General features: G+C 37.8%; 1 protein-coding gene across 3 annotated transcripts in view; it reads right to left on the bottom strand.

The window, feature by feature from the left end:
- Window positions 1-22,558, bottom strand: part of LPAR3 (lysophosphatidic acid receptor 3) — a 141,924-nt gene that overhangs the window by 65,991 nt on the left and 53,375 nt on the right. The window lies entirely within an intron of this gene.

Genomic DNA, 22,558 nt, shown 5'->3' with positions numbered 1-22,558 from the left:
TTTCTCAAAAGCCACTGTGACCAACTTGCACCCTAAATGAGAATCTCATCTGAACCTCCAGGGTCTCACTCAATCCCCTAGGGAAGGAGTGCAGAATTATAGCTCCAAGTTCTTTCTTATTTGTTGCTGCTGATTGAAGGGTTCTTCTTTAAAGAAGCTTATGGGTAATTTAGTATTATAGCTCTTTTTCTTGGTAGACACTGAACCAGATAAAGAGATGTCACAATGCATCCACCTTCTAACAATGACTTCGATCATAACAGATGTTATTTTTCACAGTAGGATTTATTCATGCCAGGGCCCCTTTGAGTCCAATGTACTTGGATAAAGAGGCCCCAATCAGACACCCAGAGAGGAGACCCAGGAACAAGTGATGGAAGATTTTCTTTTTTGAATCAGCCCTGGAAGACTATAAATAGGCCTGGCACCCCCAGTGTGGAATGTACTTTGAGGGCAGGAACACTTTCATTTTTTATCTCTGTATCCCCAGCTCTGCACACAGCCTTTGAGTTTGACATCTCTGAGTATTTGGGTAGTGATTTTGGTAGCACTGAAGAGTCAATCACATGGAATCTTTCTTGGCCCAGGTTTCTACAATGTTGCACTGGGGAAGAGGAGAATGGTCATGGAATCATAGTCTGAGAACTGGAAGGGAAGTTCAACATCCTCTAGTCCAATGTTTTCATTGTGCAGAATGGGAAAGTAAAGGTCAGAAAGGGGTGGGGTGACCCCAGGGTGCTAGAGCAAGAATTTGATTTCTGATCCTATAATCCTAAATTCAATTTTCTTTCCCCTTTTTATCACTGTTTCACAGACATTGTTGTCCAAATGTCATCAAAGATGAATCTGACCATCTTAGTCTGATTTAAGGGACAGGCTTATCTAGGATGGTCACTTCCATGTCAATTGGTGGATATGGGTCTTTTTGTATAGTGGAGGAGTTATCAAGACCAGCATGAATTTAACTGGAGAGTTCTAAAGACTTAAAGAATAGAGGGAGTCTGTCTGCAGAGAAGCCACTAAAGCTGCCATATATCAGTCAGTCAAGGACCAGACTAGTTAATGTTTTTTAAAGTTCATCACCAAGATGACCACAGAACTCTTCCCCCACCCCCTTGCTATCCACTCTTCAGCTATAGCAATAGTCTACCAAGTCAGAGAGAGACTATGATCTGTGATGATGGAGGAAGTACCCTCCCCAGGGCAGACGAAACTAAGGCTCTTTAAAATACTAAAGTATAATTTCTTATATAGAAAGTGCTACTGATATGTTTGTGTATTTTTATGGCCCCATTATTCTATGCTAATGCTACTGCATAAGCGGCCAGTGTCTTTACTTGTGATGTTTTATTCCTAAGTGCTCCAAGAGTGAATTGAATTATTAATGCAGAGACTATCTATCACTAAGAGGATTCATTAAAAGGATTTCAGGGGAAATGGGGTAATTTATTGGACTGGCAATGAAATGCAGAGTCTTTCTCCCTAGATTAGATCATTGATGCTGGTCTGGCTCGAGTCCTGGGTATTTAAGACTTGACAGCTTTGTTGGATGGCCTGCGCAAAGGAAGTTTGGTCAGCTTCTTTGGGGCCAGGTATCCACTCCACAATTTGGCACCAACTTTACTTTTCAGCCTTATGTCATATCACTCCCCTTCATGGCCTCTATGTGCCAGTCAAACTGTTCCTTGTATTCAATCTTCCCACTCTCCTCTCCATTCCTTTTCCCAGGCTTGTCTCCAATGCCTGAAAACAGCATCCCTTCCTCAATTGCCCAGCCATAATCCTCTTATTTTTTTCAATCTTCAGTTCAGGTACAACCTGTCTAGTTTATTAAGACTTCTCCAAATTTTAGTCTCTGTCTCTGTCTTTGTCTCTGTCTCTCCTCTCTGCCTTCCCATCCTCATTTATCTAAGTACAATAAAAAGGCTGTAATGAATCAAGTCTGTTAAGGCTTGGAAGTCAAGAAAACCTAGATTTCAATCCCTCCTCATATACTTATTAGCTATGTGAACTTGGGCAAGTCAGTTGTTCTCTATCTGCCTCAACTGTAGAATAAGAATGATAACAATATCCACTTTCAAAGGCCACTGTGAGGCTCTAATGAGATAAAGCATAGATAGATAGACAGACAGACATAGGTACATGGATAGATAGATAAAAACATAGAGACAAAGACATAGATATAACTAAATAATTTAGATAAAATAGATAAGCATAGACATATATGAAGAGAGACTTGGATATAGATAGAAATAAAGAGATAGATAAAAAGATAGAGATTGGTAGAATGATAGAAAGATTGATAAACTGGTAAACAAATATATGAGTTCTATTGTAGAACGTAAGCTTCTTGAAGACAGTACCTACCTTTGTTTTAACCTCCATATCCCCCATGCTTAGCACATAGTAGGTTAGGCAGAGGAACCGAACTTACAATTTCATGGGAATTCCTGGACTAGAAACTTCCTCTATCAAGACAGGTCAGCACCTTTGTTGCAATTCATTGTCTTTTGAGAGTTTCCTCAAGTACACAGAAATTAGTGCCTTGCTCAGGTTCATATAGCCAGGAATTACCTGGGGCAAGACTTAAACTCAGGTCCACCTAGATCCAAGGCCAGCTTTCTATGTACTGGGGCTGCTTCTCACTATGGCATATAATATGGCACTCTGTTGAACTGAAATTAATTTAATTAAAAAGGAATTACCTGAATTGTCCATATTGACCCTGACTCTAATTCCTCAGCATCATTTGTGGCTCTATCTGTGGTTCCATGACCTGATCTAATTGGTATGAATTGGGATGAGGCAAGAGAAGCTGGAGGGAATGTTTCATTAATATTCACTGTGCATTGAAGGCATTTGTTTTTCTGTTTCAGGTCTCTTCTGAAGAAGAAGCCTAGCAAACCACGTCCATGCAGAGAGAAAAGGGCTTCTAAGGATAACTCCTCAGTCCCAGAACAGGTGGAACAGGCAGCTGGGATGGTGGATCGATCAATCTATTAATCAATAAAGCATTTATTAAGCACCAAAGTGCCAAATGTTCACTGGCTCCAAAGCGTGTCAGTTGCATTAGCTCTGGCATCAGTGCCAATGAGCTGGTAGCCAGGAGAGGTCCACAGAGGGCTTTAAAGTTTCAAACAGAAGGAAAGAAGTTTTCTTGGGTAATTGGAGGGTTAGAGGAGGGAAGAAATCTGTACTGGGCTGTTTTGATACAATGGAAAGAGCACTGACTCTGCAGTCAGTTCCTGTTCAAATTCTGGACTCAAATCCTGTCGTCTTATCTGAGAAAATCATCTGAGCCTCAGGTAAGAGGAGGAAGGGTGTTCCTCCAGGGTCTCTTAAAGCTCTAGATCTAGGATCCTGTGATGATGGTCCTTTAAAGTCTAGGGAACGGGATCTAGTCCTAATCTTCATGAATTTAAGCCACAGTCTTCAGAGAAAAACCCAAGCACAAGTCAAAAGCTTCTACAATTAATAAAGGAATTTCACAACAAAGGGCCCAGCAAACAGATGCTTTCACTTTGATTGAGTATGAAAACAAAACATATTCTCTGAAAGGGTCTGTGATCATAGAAGGCATCTGTATGCCAGTGCTCAGAAAATCAGCCTTGCTCCTGTCAGAGAGTCTCATTGCCTCAAGGTTGACAATTGAGTGATAAATTTTTGGATGCTTCAGTTTATAAAAGAGAGTGTCGGAGGTTCCCTCAAACATCATATCTCTAGATTTCACTAACTCTCTCTGATCTAAAGCTATCATTATTTTCCTACCCCTTATTCCTCCCAAACCTATTCTTCACACTCCAGCCCCTCCAGCTTTCAGGACTTTCTCAGATTATTATCTTTGCTGCAACTTCTCTTTTCTCTGTGAACCTCGAGTTAACTAGTTCAAATTACATGCGGTCCTCTACTCTTGAATCTCTTCTCATCCTATCACTGTCCATGCATGCCTTGCCAACTCCCAACTGTGGATTCCCTCCCTCGGCTATACCTGCTTACATGCTACTCTATCTCTCTAGAACAAATCTAGAGGAAGCCACATAAACTGGGTCCACTACACAATGCATGTTATCAAACCTTAAGTATACTTTCATGTAACAAGGCAATCAATCCTTTCACTCCTCCCTAATTCATTTCTTATCTCACAGCTGCTTCTTCAAACCTTCTCTTCTCTCCTCAGATCTCCCAGTCTCTCTCCTTCAATCTTTTTAGCTGAAGTTCCTCACCTTATTTTAATGTGAAAAGAGGTCATACCCAATGAACTCCCTCTTCTTTTTTCTTTGTATAAAAACCCCTTAACATCATCCACCACTCCACCACTCTCCTCCTTCACTCCAGTCTTTGATAGTAATGTGTCCTTTCTTTTTGCCAAGACCCACCCTTCTACAGATGTCCTTGATCCTGTCCCTTATCTTCTCCAATATAATGCACTCTCTCTCTCTCTCACTCTCTCTCACACACACACACACATTTGCATCTTAGGGAATTTTCTAATATTTTTTAGATAATTTTCTAGATAATTTTAAATTACTTACAAAGGGTCAAACAACCAGTCTGTGTGAGAGAATGGAAAATAGAAACTAAAGGAAAATAAATAGATAATAAAAGCGTCTACTTACAGAGTTCTTCAGCATTTTTGTGTTCTAGAGTCCTGTAGATTCCTTCTCAGAATGTGTTTAAATGCATAAAATTCAATACAGTGGATTACAAAGGAAATCAATGATTTTGGAGCAGAGTTATCAAAATATTATCTATTTATTTTTGCACATAGATGAACTATTAAGATTCTTTTGTTTCTTAACTAAACTTTGTTTCCATGTAATATTTGGTAATAAAACTCTTTTAAAAACACAAATAAACTGGGTCATCTAGGTGGCTCAGTGGATAAAGAGCCAGATCAGGAGACAAGAAGAGGTCCTAGATTTAAATCTGGCCCTAAATACTTCCAGCTGTGTGATCATGGGCAAGTCACTTGACCCCAATTGCCTAATCTTTACCACTCTTCTGCCTTGAAACTGATACTTAGTATTAATTCTAAGACAGAAGGTAAGGATTTTAACAAAAACAAATACAAATGGTAGCAAAGAATTCAGGTTCCTACTTGATTGCTAAAGTCCTTCAAAACCTGTTTCCAACCTACTCTTCCAGTTTTAGTGTACATCATTTTTTCTCATGTATTCTTTGTTCTAATCCAATTGGCCTTCTTGCTCTTCTATACCCCAGCACATCATCTCCTATCTCTAGGCCTTTGCCTGGAATGAACTCTCTACTAACCTTTGCCTCTGAAAATTCCTGGTTTCTTTTTATTTTTAACCCCTCCCTTCTTTCTATCACACAGCTAGGAAGTGTCTGAGGCCATGTTTGAACCCAGGACCTCCCATCTCTAGGTCTGGCTTTCAATCCAATGAGCCATCCAGCTGCCTCCTAGTTTCTTTTAAAGTTCTCCTTAGACACTGTTTCCTACATGAAGCCTTTTTCAGGTGTCAGCTTCCCTCTTCCCACTCCCCTATCCCCCCAAATAAATTAATTTGCATTTATTTTATACTATATATACTTAAATGTATATATGTTATATCCCATTTTCTATTGTAAACTTCTTGAGGGCAGGGACTATTCTTTATTTTTGTTTTCTGTTTGTGTACAATTGTTTGTGCATTGTTTCTCCCATTAGAGTCTGAGCCAGACTAAGAACTATCTGATTTTTTTTTTTGTATCACCAGCACTTAGCACAGTGCCTGATGCATAATAGGTGCTTAATAAATGTTTATTGACTGAATGACCTAGCACAGTGACTGGCACAAAGGAGTGTTGAGCCAAATCCTGACATTTCTCAATGAAAAAACAATGAGGTTCTCAGGGTTTGAGGCCTTTAGCACCAAAGTGCTAATAACATTTCCAGGGATCAAATAAGGCCAAAGTAGAATTTTTTCTTGAATACAGAGTGGGGCCTTTCAGATCCAATGAAGTAAGGGCAGCATGATACAGTTATGCAAAGAATATTCATGCAGGGAACAGAAGACATCAGAGCTTTAGACATAAAAAACACTCAACAGCCCTGAGGACATATCAGAGTTGCTGCAAGCAAGAGAGGAGGATCTCTAGCCTCATAGAAACAAGTATCCTCTAATCAGACTGAAATTAAAAGACTCACTCCGTTGCTGATTAGTCCATGATCACACAACTGCTTAGTTTCCCCCAGCCTCAGTTTCCTCATTAGTAAAATGGTTTACTATTGGATGACATATCTATTCACAAGATTATTGAGATCCAATGTGATAAGGATACTAAAATGCTTTAAAAGACAGCATTGTGGAAATGCTGGGGTACCTTTATTATTAATTAGAGGTAGTGTGAAGTATTAGATAGAGAGTTGCCCTTGAGGCAGGAAAATCTCTGGAGCATATTGGCTAGGTGACTTTGGGCAAGTTATTATTCCCTGAGTTCCTCCAAACAATTCTGTAAGACAATAAATTGCAAAACAGTAATAGATCTTTATTGATAGAGATTCCTCACTGGGGGTTTCCTATATTGATAAAATGGAAGGTCCAAATAAAAAAATGATTAATAAAAATATTTTAACACTTTAACAGGGCTTTTGGGTAAACGAAAGCAAAGATTAAAGCTTTCTCCTACTTTTGTCTAGCATGACTTCCTTTCACAGACTCTTATTCCTATCTTGCCTACTCTCTTCTCTCTCCCTTCCACATAGGAAAGCTCCCCAAAGACCAACTAGTCTAATCCCCTCATTTTATAATTAAAGAAATAGAAAAATTGGGGGGAATTATCTAAATAAATAAAAACAAAATATTATTTATATTAATTAATTAAAAGAAAATGTTAAGGGAACAGAGGCACAGGGTGGTACAATAGCATATGCAATATTATACAGGTAACTGTCAAAGGTAAGATTTGAACCATAGGCCTCTGACTCCAGGGCCAACCATCTTTCCATACTACTCCAACAAAGGCAAAAAGGAATCAAGATTAAGCTGAGTAGAGAATGGAAAAAGACAAAATTCTAATTCCTTCATTTTCTTAATCAACTTAAGTTCTGAAGATCTATACAGTAAGTTTCTCATTTTTAAAATAACAGCCTTTACTAAACCTAATTAAAAAAAAGAGCAGAGGATACAGAAGGAATATGAAATTTTGTTTTCTTTTGTTTTTAACCCACAGGCCATGGATCTTTAACATTTTAAAATAGAAACATGTCCCGCCCATCTCAACAAAACTTCCCTGTGAGCACTATTTAAAGTTGTTTTACAATAAGGAAGGCGTTTCCACTTTGGTCAAATTGTGTGTTTTGTGACTTAGATTTATTTAACCAAAGGCTATCAAAGTACAAGCATGTTCATCATTAGTGAAGTGCCCTTTGGAAGGCAAAATCAGGTGTTTGATCTTTACTTTTAGACTATGCTATTCCTGGAATCACATGATGTCAGGGAAGGAAGAAACCTCAGAGGCTGTCTATTCCTTACTGTACTTTGACAGCAATTCCCTCCAACAAAGAATCATAGAATTTCAGGGTTGGAAAGGATCTTGGAAGCCAATTCATAGCCTAAAAAAATCCCCACTAAAACATACCAAAAAGGAGTCATACAAACTTGGTCTGAAGACGTGCAATCAGAAGCCATCTGCTACTTCCTGAAGCAGTCCACTATTTGAGGATGGCAGAGGAGCAACCTTGGCAAAGGGGATAGAGGGGCAGGGGGGCACTCACTAAAATCTCTGCTATTGGGGGAAGGTGATGTTGGTGGATTACATGAGTTCAGGAGTTCTGAACTGCAATGAGCTAAGCCAATCAGTGCTACAGTGGAGAAAGTGATAGACGTGAAGTCAAGTTGAAATCCAATTTCAGTCACTTACTAGCTGTATGACTCTGGGCATGTAGTTTAACCTTTCTGAGACTCAGTTTTGCTCAGGGTCACACAGATTGTATTCATCTAAATCTGGATTTGAACTCAGATCTTCCTGACTCCAGTTCTGGCATTCTATCTACTGTACCACATAAGTGGTTATCATAAAAGAAAGACTGTGTGGGGATAAGATTTTGGCCAAGGAACCCCAAGGTATTGAACACATCCTAGTTATAATTCAGATCATGGAGAAAAATAAGGACTAGAATGTATATGGATGGAGGATTTTTCCAATAGAATGTATACTCCTTGAGGGCAGGAACTGGTCTTCCTTTTTTTTTTTTAATCTCCAGTGATTAGCTTAAACCAAGTACAAGACAAATGCTAGTTGACCTGTAGAAACATTATAGGATGATTGCCTGGAAGCCTCAAAAGAGTTTAACCTGTTCATCTAAAAGATGAGGAAACTTAGGCTAGGGAAGATAAATGATTTGTCCAAGGCCTCACAGGTAGTAAGCATCAGAAGGTGGGATTTGAACCCAGATTCTTTGGTGCTGGGATTCTTTCCACCATTTCTTGACACAAGTCATGAAAGAGGACTTTGTCATTTTGTTTTCTTATGCTTTTTGTCAAGAAACCCAGTCATAAAAGCTAAGATGTAGTCTGTCCTTACTTCCCTGAGTAAGAAAATGGCAAAAGAAGAAGTTCAGGTGCTGCGAACAAATCCTGGGAAGAGCAAAGGAAAAGGAGGACTAGTCCTGATGGTGACAGATGCTTCAAAATAGGCCCCTCCCCTTTGACACAGACCCTTTCTTCAGAAGTGTTTCTCTGTATGAAAATCAGCCTCTTACCCCAGCTTCAGCCAAATACTCAGAGAGAGGACATTATTGATTATTCATCTGTGAAGTCTTCTCCAATGAAATAGAAGGCCCTTGAAGGCAACACTAGACAGTCTTTTGCATTTTTATCCCCAGCAATTATACATGGACTGAGGCAAGAAGCAGGTATTCATAGCATAATACTCCATGGTTGCCATTTTCCTCATCTCCCTTCCACTTTGGAAACCTGGACTCTACTCTTGACAGGTGAGGGTTCAGGTTTATCCTAACTTGAAAATGGTCACCATTCTACTTCACAGGGCTCAGTTTCCAGCTCCCTTTTATGTATGGTCTTTCACTATTAGAACATAAGCTCCCCACCAGGGCTGGAATTAGAAGGACCTGTGTTCAAATTTGGCCTCTGATATTTCCTAGCTTTGTGACCATGGGCAAGTCATTTGTCCAATTTGCCTGGCCTTTGCTTGCCCTTCTTTCTTAGGGTTATTACTAAGACAGAAAAGAAAGGATTAAAAAATATATATTTTAAAGAATGTAAACTCCCAGAGTTCAGGAACTATCTTGCTCATCTTAGTCATCCCCAGTGCTTGCTTAGCCCAGTGGCTAGCACAAGATAAGTGCTTAATAAATGTTCCATCTACCTCTGTATCTTTGGCTCCCAACTCTTCTCTTGGAAAGAGTTGTGTCAATTACTTAATCTGCAAAGATAATAAGGACCATACATCTGCAAAATATGTATTCAACTAAAACTACCACACATGAACTTTGAAACTCCACCCAGTGAGATAAGGACTATTATTATTCCCATTTTGCACCCAAAGAAAAGCTAGAGGATGACTCATAGGCTTAGAAAATAGAGGAGGCGGGATCTGAATTCAAGGCTCTTTTGATTGCATGTCCAGTGTTTCTCTCCACCCAACTATCTCTTCATGGTGATCTCATCAGCTTCCCCAGGTTCAATTACTATCTCTAAGTAGATTATTCCTACATCTATATATCCATCCCTAATCTGTCTCCAGAAATTATCTAGAATCATAGACATTTTTTTTCTTTAAACCCTTACCTTGTGCCTTGGAATTAATTCCAAGGCAGAAGAGTGGTAAGGGCTAGGCAATGGGTTGGTCAAGTAACTTACCCAGGATCACACAGCTAGGAAATGTCTAAGGTCAGATGTGAACCTAGGACCTCCTGTCTTTATGCCTTGTTCTTAATCCACTGAGCTTCCCAGTTGCCACCCCCCCCCCGACCTATTTTTAGATGTTTTGAATTGGTTGTCTCATAGGCATTTCAAACTCAACATATCCAAAACAAAACTTATTAACTTTTCCCCATTGGACATAAGTGAAAGATTCAGAAGTTGGGGCAGGTAGGTTGCTCCATGGTCTGAAGATGGAAAGTCTTGGGTTCAAATCTGGTCTCAAACATTTCCCAGCTGTGTGACCCTGGGCAAGTCACTTAACTCCCATTGCCTAGCCCTTACCACTCTTCTGCCTTGGAATCAATACACAGTATTGATTCTAAGACAGAGGGGAAAGGTTAAAAAAAAATAATGTACAATCTGGCAGACATAGCTATGGTATAGAGATTCTACAACAGTAGTTTTGAGGGTATCTTTTGGGACCACACACATACATTTTCAAAGGTCCATAAGTTCAGATAATAATACTATATATAAAATATCTATTATATGTAAATAATACTATATATATAAAATATGTATTAAAATATCTTAAAAAATAGCACGTATTTGAGGCCAGATTTAAACCCAGGACTTCCCATCTCCAGGCCTGGTTCTCTATCAGACACTTAACTAGTTGTGTGACCCTGGACTAGTCACTTAACCTTATTGGCCTCAGTTTCCTCATATGTAAAATAAGCTGGAGACGGAAATGGCGAACCACTCCAGTGTCTCTGCAAAAAACAAAAAACAAACACCAAATGGGGTCACAAAAAGTTGGAAATAACTGAAATTACTCAACAACCACCACATTACATTTTAATTACATGTGTAGCCTGCAAGGATCCTTGTATATGGGTTGACCGCATTTCTATTTGTTTGCATCATTGGTTTGGAGCACTGGATTTGAACGTAGAAGTTCTAGTTGTAATCATTGACAAGCCACTTTCTAAGCCTTCATGCAACAAAGTAGTCATGGAAAGGGGGTAGTCAGAGGACCTGTGTCCAAGTCTCACCTATGCTTCTTACTACCTATATGTCTCTTTACATCTCTGGGCTCTCTTTCATTGTCAAAATATGGTGGTCCTCTGCCAGCTCTGAGATCTAACTATCCTGTGATCTTAATCTGGAAAATGGACATTATGATATTGTACCACCTACTGTACAAGATTAAATGAGATAATATGTAAAATGTCTTTGCAAATCCTAAAGCGCTATATAAAAGTTGGCCATTGATACTATTACTTAAACTTTGTGGACTTGGCTATAGACATCTGTAGCTATTCATTTTTATGACTCTTCTAGCCATGATTTTTACTATCTTCCTCTCTAAGGTTACCTTGTATCTCTCAGTATGTAGTTTGCCTGTATATTTATATATACAAAGTCTCCCCCATTAGACTAAATTCCTTGAGGGCAGGGGTGGTTTTGTTTGGTTTGTTGCTTTTTGTTGGTCAGGCACAGTGCCTGACATAGTAAACACCTAAGGATAGCTTGTTGAGTCATTTTCTTACTTTATTTTCTAAATATTTCCTGCTGTCTTTTCAGAGTGTGACCTCTTTAGGCAAGGAGACCACAGAAGAGTCAAATGTTCAAGTTGTAAGGGACCCTATTAAATCTGATTTATTCCATCCCCCAGATGTCTTAGACTGTTTTGAATGCGCCCAGCATCTACCACATTACTGCACTCATGTTGACACTCAATAACCACCCACTGTTGATTGATTATCTCGTTCCTAATGAAGTTGTGCCCCTCGGAAGAGCACCAATACACATTTGTTAAGAGGCAAATCACTACAAAGGTTATGCAAAACTTTCGCTTGGATATTGAAATCATTTGAGAATGAAATTAGTTTAAAAACAAATTTCTCAAGGTTTAAAGCAAAATCCGTGTAGATATTGACTTCTCATTGTCTGAGACCTCATCATTCAACTGAAATTACCCAATCCTAGATTACCAAGAATCTCTGAATTACCTAATCATCAAATCTAATGGTCTTTTCTCAATCCTCATCCTTCTTTACCTCTGTGCAGATTAGGAGACTATCAATCACCTTCTCCTCTTTCCTCCAGCTCTCTCCTTATTGTCCTACCTGTCCTAAAGCTCCTTGTCAGTCTCCTTTGCTTGATCCTCATCTAGATCATGCCCCCTATTTGTGGGTACTCCCAAGGTTCTGTCCTAGACCCTCTTCCCTTCTCCCACTATCTGATCTCCCTTGGTGATCTCAACAGCTACCATAGGTACGGTAATTATCTCTATGCAGATAATTCACAGATCTAGATATCTAGACCTAATCTTTGCCCTAAAATTCAGCCCCATATCACCAACTTCCCCTTTGGACATTTTGAATTAAATGTCTCATAGGTGCCTCAAACTTAACATGCCCAAAACAGAATTAAATGCCTTTCCTCCAAAACTCTCAGTTTTTCCATTACTGTACAAAGTATCACCATTCTCCCAATTGTTCAGGTCTCAATCTCAGTGTCATCCTTGACTCTGCAATCTCACTTATCCTATTCAATCTGTTGTCAAATCTTGTCATTAAAAAGAAAACACAACACCTTTACCTTTCATCTAGGAATCAATACTATGTATTAAATATCAGTACTATGCAGTGGGTGTTAAGTGACTTGCACAGGGTCACACAGAAAAATCTTGTCTTTTTTTATCCCCTCACCTCTCATATACACTCATTTCTCACTCACATAGTTACCACCCTGGGGAAGACCTTTAACAGTTCATGCCTCAACTATAGTGAAAGCATTCTGGTTGGCCTCCCTTGCCAGTCTCTCCTCATTCTGATTCATCATCCATTTAACTGCCAAAGTGATTTTACTATGGAATAGGTCTTAATACTGCATTCCCACTCCCAATACCTAGCTCAACAAACTATGATTTCCTATTACCTATAATATCAACTATAAAGTTCTAACATATAAGAAATAATAATGGAATTGTTTCAGAAAAACATGACAAGACTTACATGAACTGATGCAAAATAAATTGAGAAGAACCAGGAGATCATTGTGCATAATAATAGCAATGCAGTAACTATGATCAACTGTGATCCATCTTGGGTATTCTGATCACTACAACAATCCAAGATAACTCCAAAGAACTCATAATAAAAAATTCTCTCTGTTTCCAGAGAGAGAACTGGTGAACTAAATGCAAACAGAAGTATAATTTTCTCACATTATTTTTCTTGCTTTTTAAAAATATATGGCTCATATAGAAATGCTTTGCTTGATTTTACATGAATAATTGATATCACATTGATTGCCTTCTCAGTGGGAAAGGGAGGATTGAGAGGAAAAGAAAGGATTTGGAACTCAAAATTTAAAAGGAAAAGAATATTTAAAATTAATTTTAAAACATCATAAAATCCTAACATGTAAAACCCTTCACAACCTGATCCCTTCCAACCTTTCTAGTCTTCTTATACTTTATTCCACTCTATACAGTCTTTGATCCTTTACTGGCCTCCTTGCTCTTCTTTGCATGTCACATTTCCATCTCCAAATCTGTACCTTTTTTGCCACCTGCTTTTTGGTCTGTCCATCTCCTCCCTTCCCTCCCCTACTACTAGTGCCTTTCCTTTGAGATTACCTTCCATCTGTACTATAAGTAACTTAGGTGTGTGATTTACAGTTAGAATTCATCAGTCATCCCAGAAACATTTCACATGTACTAAATATGTGCCAAGCATTTTGGCAAGTGCTGGACATACAAACAAAAAAGCAAAAACAGGCCTTGCCTTCAACAGCTTTACAATCTAATTTGTAAGGCATCACATATAATCAGAACATACAAAATAACCATTGTGAATCTTGAAATTTCTCAGACTTGTGAATGTCAAAAGATTCTCAGACTCTACCTTAGAACATTTGGTTAAGACCATTCCCCATTTTAAACAATGAAGCTACTTAAATATAAAATGTGAGAACTCTACTTAGATCAGAAATGGGAGGACCTCTACTCCACCATACTTAAGACTGCTTTAGGGGAGAAAACTCCTTGCTAAACAAAGAAAGTACTTGGACCCATACTTAAGCCATGCCTATTTTTAGAAAGGGGTGCTCAGTACCTATAAAGGTCAGGCAACTTGTGAACTTACAAGGAGCAAAGAGGTGAAAACTTACTCAGAGCTTTCCTGATGTGAATTACTCAGAAGTTTTAGTCTACCCAGAAAAGGTGAGAGCAAGATGTGAATTAAAAAAGTGATAACAAAATGTTAATTAAGAATGGCCAGTCCTTTGGAAAATGTCTACTGTGATTGGTAGACTTAGGGGAGGTGACATAGGAGAAATTGCCCTTTAAAAGGAGACGAAAAACTCTCTGGAGACAGTCAGCTGGGAAAGGCTGCCCTGAAGGCTCTCTCTTCAGTCTGAAGTCTCTCTTCAGAGAGACTCTCTTCAGACAGTCTGAAACATTCAGATTGAGGATTGAGCTGGTGAAAGCAGCTGAGACAGAGCTGGCCTGGTATCACTAGATTCCTTGCTTGGAGAGATCTTGTGGTGAGTGAGAAAGCCTGACTGATCTCTCTCTTAAGACTCAGGTCTAGGCCATGTTGGCTTAAGGCCCTTCAACTTTATTCCTTTCTTACTCTTTCTCTCTCTCCTTAATTCTTCATTGTATTATTAATTAAAGTCTCTATAAAACCCAGTTGACTTGGGTATATTCATAATTGGGAATATTTCTCTGGCGACCACCTTAAATATTTATTTAAAATAAGACACTGTAGTGAAAACATATTTCCTGCAGTCACAAATTTACTCACCCACTCTTATATCTACTACAATTTATATCTTCCACTATTTTAACTCACTACAGTTTATGACCTCAACCATTTTAATTATTACAGTTTATGGCATTAACTCTTTTAAATGCCACACCATGGAGTAGAATGTGAGTTCTTGTTGGCAGGAATTTTTTTGCTCTTCTTTGCATGGCCAGTTCTTAACATGGTACCTGGCATATTGCAGGGTTTGTTAACTGATAACTTGACCTGAGGTCCATGGAAATTTTTCTTCCTGAGATGGTGCCAAATAACTAGAAGGCCCTACACATATTGGTTGGACTCCTTGTGTGGGAGGACATGCAGGCACAATCGACCCTTCCTGTGCAACTCTTGTCTGAGTTGTATCATCCTGAATCTGAATCTGCATGGTTGAAGGAAATACTGTTGAGACAACTCCACTAGGATATTAGCACATTATCTAAGGTATGTTGTTCTTAGGAAATTTATTTTTTATTAAATTTTATATATGCTTATAAATTTTTATATAAAACATTTTTCAATTTTTAATAGTATACAGAATTTACTTATTTCAATTAATTGTTAATGATCATTTAATAATTTTAAGTAATAGTCTAAATGATTTAATAGTTTAATAGTATTAACATACTTCATATTATCTTTTATTATTTTATTCTAAATCACTATATTTACTTATATTTTATTTGATTGATCAAGGTGTGGCTTTCTACTCCTACCCGCCATCAGCTGGAAACTATGGGTCTTGAATATTTTGACAGTCCTGGGCATTTTGTGTTGGCGGCTTCCCCAGTAACACATCATGCACAGACATATTTTACTTCCCTCCCACTCTCCTTAATTGCCTAGAGTAAAAACATCAAGTTTAGGAGCTGAAAAGTATAAAAAAATCATCTTATTCAGCCTCATCATTTTACAGATGAAGAAACTGAGCCTTAAGGTCACACAGCTAATTAGTGAGAGCACTGGGAGTAGAATCCAGGTCTAATTTCTAGTAATATAGGCTTGATATTACAATGCAGAGGGAAATAGCAAGAGAGAAGCTGGCTGACTTTGATGTGTTCAAATTAACAGGCCCAGACAAACTGTATCCCAGGGCACTGAAAGAAGGGGCAGATATGATTGCTGAGTCACTGTCTGTGATCTTTGAAAGGTCATAGAGAATGGGAAAGATACCAAGGGGCTTGAGAAGGGCAAATGCTGTCCTGACTTTCAAAAAGGATCTCAGAATAATAATTTAGAATTGAAAGGGCCATTAGGGATCACCTAGTCCAACTTCTTTTTAAAGTGGAAGAAACTGAGGACCAAAGTCACACAGATAAACAACAGAGGCAGGATTTAGAACCAAGACTTCTAGAACTAGTTTTTGTTCTACAATGCCATGCAATAGAATCTAAAAATGATGAAGCAATAAAGCTCAACTTTGATGCCTGCAAAAATTCTAGAGTATATTATTTAAGCAATGATTAGCAAGCTTTTTGAAAAAGAAGTGATTGTCAGAAAACCAACATGGTTTCAGCAAGAACAGATTGTGCAAAGTTAAACTTACTTCCTTTTTGGACAGGATTCCTAGACTGATTGGGATTCCATGACTATATTTTACTTAGAGTTAGCAAAGTATTTCACAAAGTCTCAGATGCTGTTCTTCCAGTAAAGATGGAAAGATGGAAAGAAGGTGCCAGTCCAATTTGTTTTCTTTGTATTGCCAGCACCTAGAAGTTAGTCAATTATCATTTATTAAGTACCTACTATGATCTAGGCACTAAGTTTCTTCTGTCTTATACTGGTGATATAAAGGAAAGCAAAAGACAGCTCTCAAAGAGCTCTAATGGAGGAGAAATGCCTACCACATTATAGGTACTTAATAAATGCTTATTGACTTGACCTAATTAGATAATAATATAATTCAGTAAAGCTATTTGGAACTGGTTGACTGGCCAAATCCAGAGAAAAGTCATTAGTAGTTCAATGTCAACATGAAAAGAAGTCTCTGGTGAAGTGCCCCAGGGATCTGAGTATGGTCTGTGAAGATTAAATTTAACTCTCCCCTGATTGTGAAAATGAAATTAATTAAATCTCCCCTGATTGGAAAAATTAAATTAACTCCCCTGCTCATTTTTAGATTTAATCACCAAAGGTGTAAACACCCCATGCACACTTGAGTCGGGGAGGTCTGTAACCCACATGTGCAAAGTGGATGATGAATCAGAATTAAACTGACTGCCTCTGGACAGTCCGAAAGCAAAGCTTCAACTGTGATTGATAGATATAAAATTAGGGGAAGGCACAGGAAGTGATGCAAAAGAAAGTGTTTAAAAGGGAGTTACAACTTCCTGTGGGGAGAGAATCACCTGAGATCTTCAGCTGAAGAAGAATATGCTGACTGGACCTGAGACCCTGTTCTTGGTGAGGCTGTTCTTAAATATCTTCCTTTGGACTGACACATGGTGAGTGAAAAGAGCTGACTCCTTTCCTGGATATTTTCTGAAGAGATTAGCCTCAGGAGAGACCTATCCTTTTGAGAGAGGCTCTCTGTATGCCCAGGTCCTTGGCTCCAAGGGCAGAGGCTTCTCTAGTTAAGAATTAAACTAAAACTCCCCTGACTGGTTTTGAGCTTGGGGCTGGGACTGGGAGTAAATTACTTAGTGCTTAGGCTAGATATCTTACCCTATCCTCTCTCTGATTTTCTAACTTCACTCTTTCTATATCTTGTAAATAAATTGTAAATAAATATCTTTGTAATAAATTAAATTCCTGGTGACTCCATTTTAAATACAATTCTGTCCAACCTTTTTTATATAATTAACACTTTTTTCCCCATACAGGTCCTACATAGTTCATATGTTAGTTAAGGCACTTGATTGAGATAATTTTGAACTCATAATTTTGGTGGTGTCCTTCCTAAAGAAACAGCAATTTTATGGAAAACAAAAACAATATGGTAGAAATGGACATCTTTGAAAAATTGGTGAAAATGGCACCTTGTGAACAATAAGATCTGACTTTAAGACTTTTATTAAATCTATTCTTCAATAAAGAACTAAGGGACAAGATGGTACAAGTTGGACTACTTCTGAAACACTGCACTTTTAGGAAATGGCAATTATAATCAATATAAATATATTATAAGTAATTATATTTTATATTTTTGTCAGTCATGTAGACAAAAGCATAGATGTCACACTCATAAAATGCCCATAGGTGACTCAAAGTTGGGAGAGAGAACTAACAAACTGGATGATGGAGTTAAAATCCTAAAAGGTCTTTGCAAGTTTCTTACAAATCCAAATCTAATAAGATTATGAATGACCCTGGAGATCTCTTGAAGTTCTAGGTCTATGACCTTATGATAAAATTAATAGTTTTGTATGAAAAATCTTACACGAATTCAAAGAATCAACTACAAGTATAAGATAGAAGAAGAATAGTTCATCTGGAAAAGATCTAAGACAGCTTTGGTGAAAGTTTTCAAGTTCACGTGCCCAAACTACAACTTCAAGATGCCTGTGAGCCCTTCCTTACCCCAGAGAATGGAAGAAGGAAATGCTTGCTTTAGGCAACTGGACAAAGGAGCGGGACCTGTAAAAAATATCTTTGGGGGGGAAGGGGATCTGGGTAGCTCAATGGATTGAGAGCCAGGCCTAGAGATGGGAGGTCCTGGGTTCAAATCTGGCCTCAGACACTTCCTAGCTGTGTGACTCTGGGCAAGTCACTTAACCCTCATTGCCTAGTCCTTACCTCTCTTCTGCCTTGGAACCAATACTTAGCATTGATTCCAAGATGGAAGGTAAGGGTTTTTTTTGTTTTGTTTTTAATGTCCTTGGACACTAGGAAGAGGAGGAACGGAGTAGTACCCCCCATGCCAGCTGGGTATGCATGCCAATACTTTAACAATGCTAATCTAGGAGTTATAGTAGATAGTAAGTTCCAGATGACATGATATAATAATCAAAAAAACTAATAGGATCTTGGGCTAAATTAAGAGGTGATCATAGTGGCAGTTAGGTGACTCAGTAGATAGTGAGCCAGACCTGTAGATGAGCAGCTATCCTGGGTTCAAATCTGATCTCAGACACTTCCTAGTTGTGTGACCCAGAGAAAATCACTTGATCTACATTGCCTAAACCTTAAACCTCTTTTGCCTTACCAGTGATACAACAGTATCAATTCTAAGAGAAATGGTACAGGATTTTTTAAATTAAAAATATATATTTTAAAGAGATGATCATCTCTGCTGGTTCAACCACAACTGGTTCTATGTTGAGTTGTGGCTAGTACTTTTTAAGAAGAGCATTGATAAGCCTGAGGACATTCAGAGGAGAGTAACTAGGATGGTGACATTCATGGAATATGAAGGTTCATTAAAGGATCTTAAGGATGGTTGACCAAAAGAAAAGGCCTAGGATGGGAGAATGGGTAGACTAACTAAATTCAAACATTTGAAGGGTTGTCATGTAGAATTAGGTATTCTTTTCAGCTTGGTTCCAGAGAATAAGGTAATATGAATGTTTTATAAAAGGACAATTTTCTACAATTAGAGTTATTCCATAGGGTCATGGGCTTCCATAGGAGGGGGAAGGTCACCCTACCCTTCAGGGGTGATACTCAAGCAAAGGCCTTCTGGTCATTGCTATATAGCATGTTTGAGCAATGTAATGTGGAAGATGTATAATTAGACTTGGAATTAAGAAGACAAAGGTTTTCCAGTGGAATTGCACATCAGCTATGAGAGGGGAGTAGAGGGAAGGGAGGGAAAGAACATGATTCTTGTAACCATGGAAAAATATTCTAAATTAAATAACTAAATAAAAATTTCCAAAACTAAAATAAAATTAACATAAAATAAATAAAAATAAATGATAAAAAAATAAAAAAGACAAAGGTTTTAATTCTATCTCCAAAATGTGCCAACTCTTTAAAAATAGGCAAGTCACTAAATGTCTCTAAAATTCAGTTTCCTCATCTACAAAATGACAATCTTGATACTGGTCATGTCTACCTCATTGTGAAGCTCAAATGAGATGATGTCTATAAGAACTTTGCAAACTACAGAGAACTACATAAATGCCAGCAAAAATAGTTTTACGGAGAATATCATTGTTGTAACCATGAAAATGTGGGTTGCCAAGACTGTGAATTGTCAAAACTGTAAAGATTTTGGCCAAACTGTAAAGATAATTTTTAGTGTCTTAAGTGGTCGCCATGGGAAAATTCCCAAATATGAAAATGCCCAAGTCAGCTGGGTTTTTATGGAGATTTTAATTAATACAAATGAAGGAATTAAGGGAAGGGAGAGAAAGAGAGAGAAAGAGAAAATAGTAGAAAGGGCCTAGGCCTGAGCCTAAGGGAGAGTGAGTCAGTCTTTATCACTCACCACAAGATTGTCTTCAAGCTGGGTTCTTCCACTCCGAACAGAAATTAGCCACTGAACTGAATTCAAATTGCAACTGAATTCAATTGCCCTGAACTTGTTCCTTCGCTTCCTTTTAAAGAGATTTTTCTCTTATGTCACCTCCCCTAAATTTTCACGTCTACCAATCATAGTAGATGCTTTTTCCCAGGACTACCCATTCTTAGTTCTCATCTTCTTTGGTTCTCACCTTCTCTGGTTAGAAAAAAAAAAAAACCTCTCCGGCTATGGGGGGTGGGGGGTGGGGAGAAAATGATTTTTGTTTCCAATGAATAATGTTTGGAAATGACCAAATAAAATAATGTTTAAAAAAAAAAAAACCTCTGAGTATTTCACACCTCTTGTTAAGTTTGCCTTTTGTAAGTTGCTTGACCTTTTAGTCATTAATTTAACCTTTATAGGTACCTAACACCCTTTTGTATTAGATCTAAAAATAGACCACATAGTTTAAGGTTTTTGCTTCACTATAAGTATCAGTTGGGGACTTTTCATTGTTCAATCAGGAGTTTGCAACTTTATCTTCCCCTAAGGCACTGTCAGAGCAGGGTGGGGTAATTTTAAAAGTTCTCAATACATTCCTGATCAAGTACCTCCATTGTCATAATAGGGGAATAGCTTAACCAAATCTTCTAAGGTATAGTCTGAGCAATTTTAAGATTCACAGTGTTCATACAAAGTTTCGATTAGCCAGACTTTAAGTGTCCTCCATAACACATGCAAAGATCCTATGGAATTGAAAGAAGAGAAATCTGAATGAGCCAGATTACATGGCTCCTCAATTTCATTTCCTCCATCCTTTCATGATCTATTCTTTGCTAGATCCTTTGCCAACCACTAGAAAATACCTCTTGATGCACCAAAAACCAAACTTCTTCTAAACACTATCCAATTTGGCCAACTTCCTTTTTTCTTCCCTTCCACAACTTCTCTTATCTCAATCACCAACTTTCTTGTTTATTTTGATCAATCTCATCCCCAATAAAAAACATGTCAAAAACTTTTTTTTTTCCTTTTAAGGTAGAAATAGAGGATAGACAAGAGTTTTTTCTCACTGAGGAACTTGGGAATGTTTAATAAACCTTTTAATTCCCTTATCTCTAGCTGTCTTTTATTCATAACCCAGATTAGACTTCTCTCTACTTCACTGAATATGATAAAGCTTAATGTCAGGGAATAAATTGGGATATTTAAAAACAAATCACCTCATGGCCAGTGCTCATTTATCTCTAGAACTGTAAGGATGATGGGACAACCAGGACTCTCTCCCAGGACATCAAGAGTCAAAGGGTGCTGACTGTTTTATACTTTTAGCCAGATTCCAAATTCCTCCAACAAACAGGGGTAGGTACTGAAACTTCTATCTTTCTCCACAATAATCCTCATGTCCTAGGGCTCTTCTCTGAGCTCTTACTTCAGGAACATTTTCTGGTGCTTATCTTAGGTCTAAAAATTGATAGTTACATTTCTGACTATCTATGCTGGTCTTAAATCTACTAATCATTCCTGAACTTCACTTTTAAACAAAAACTCCAACCTCCCCTAAATATAAATATTTTATAAAATCTTGAGGGGGAATGATAAGAATTTTATTTTCTTTATTTGTTCCTATTCATGTTATGGTGAAGTCTTTAATGGGTAATGAGAAGCTCCACTGAGGAATAGCAACATAGATTCTCTTTATCCAATCCTTTTATTTTATAGATGAGGAAACTGAGAATACCTGAATATGAAGATTACCTAGCTAGTTAATGACATAGTTGGGACTAGAACTTAGGAATATAAGTTGGAGCTAGGAAAAGAATAAAGGCTTAATAAATCACAAATTGCATCAGCATCTCCTAAATATATATTGTTTTTACAACAATTATATTTTGAAGACTCTGACTTCAAAATGATGCTAGCTAGATACCAAAGAAAACATAAATTATAATGCCAACAAATATTTATACAGAACTTTAAAATAAGCAAAGTGTTTTTTTATATTATCTCATTTTTATTCTCATATAATAAGCTTGAGAAGTAGGTGTTATTATCATCTCCATTTTATAGATGAGGAAACTGAGGCAGGCAGGGGTTAAGTGACTGGCCCAGGGTTTTATGGCCATTAAATATCTGGGACTAGATTTGATCTCAGGTCTTCCTTGATTCCAGGTCTAGAATTCTATCTACTGTACCACATAACTGCCTCCTAATATTCCTTTTATGGCCTATATGCCATTTCATACTTTTTTCTTTTTTTTTTTTCATTTTTTTTCATTTCATACATTTCAGGTGCTTCAAGAAATATCTATTATGCTAAAATTTAAGGTAGTATGGTGGATAGAGTACTAATCTTGGAGTGAGGAAGACCTGGGTTCAAATCCAGATTCAGTTATTTATTGGCTATCTAATGACTGGGCAAGTCATTTAAGCTTTCTGAACCTCAGTTTCCTTGCCTGTAAAAGGACTATAAAACTGCTCATGGTACCTATTTCCCAGACTTCTTACAAGGATCAAGGTAGAAA

Source organism: Monodelphis domestica, chromosome 2 (assembly GCF_027887165.1).
Source record: "Monodelphis domestica isolate mMonDom1 chromosome 2, mMonDom1.pri, whole genome shotgun sequence".
In the NCBI taxonomy this organism is placed as follows: Eukaryota; Metazoa; Chordata; class Mammalia; order Didelphimorphia; family Didelphidae; genus Monodelphis; species Monodelphis domestica.
The sequence above is the reverse complement of the archived record's forward strand: the minus strand, read 5'-3'. Positions and strand labels throughout refer to the sequence as shown.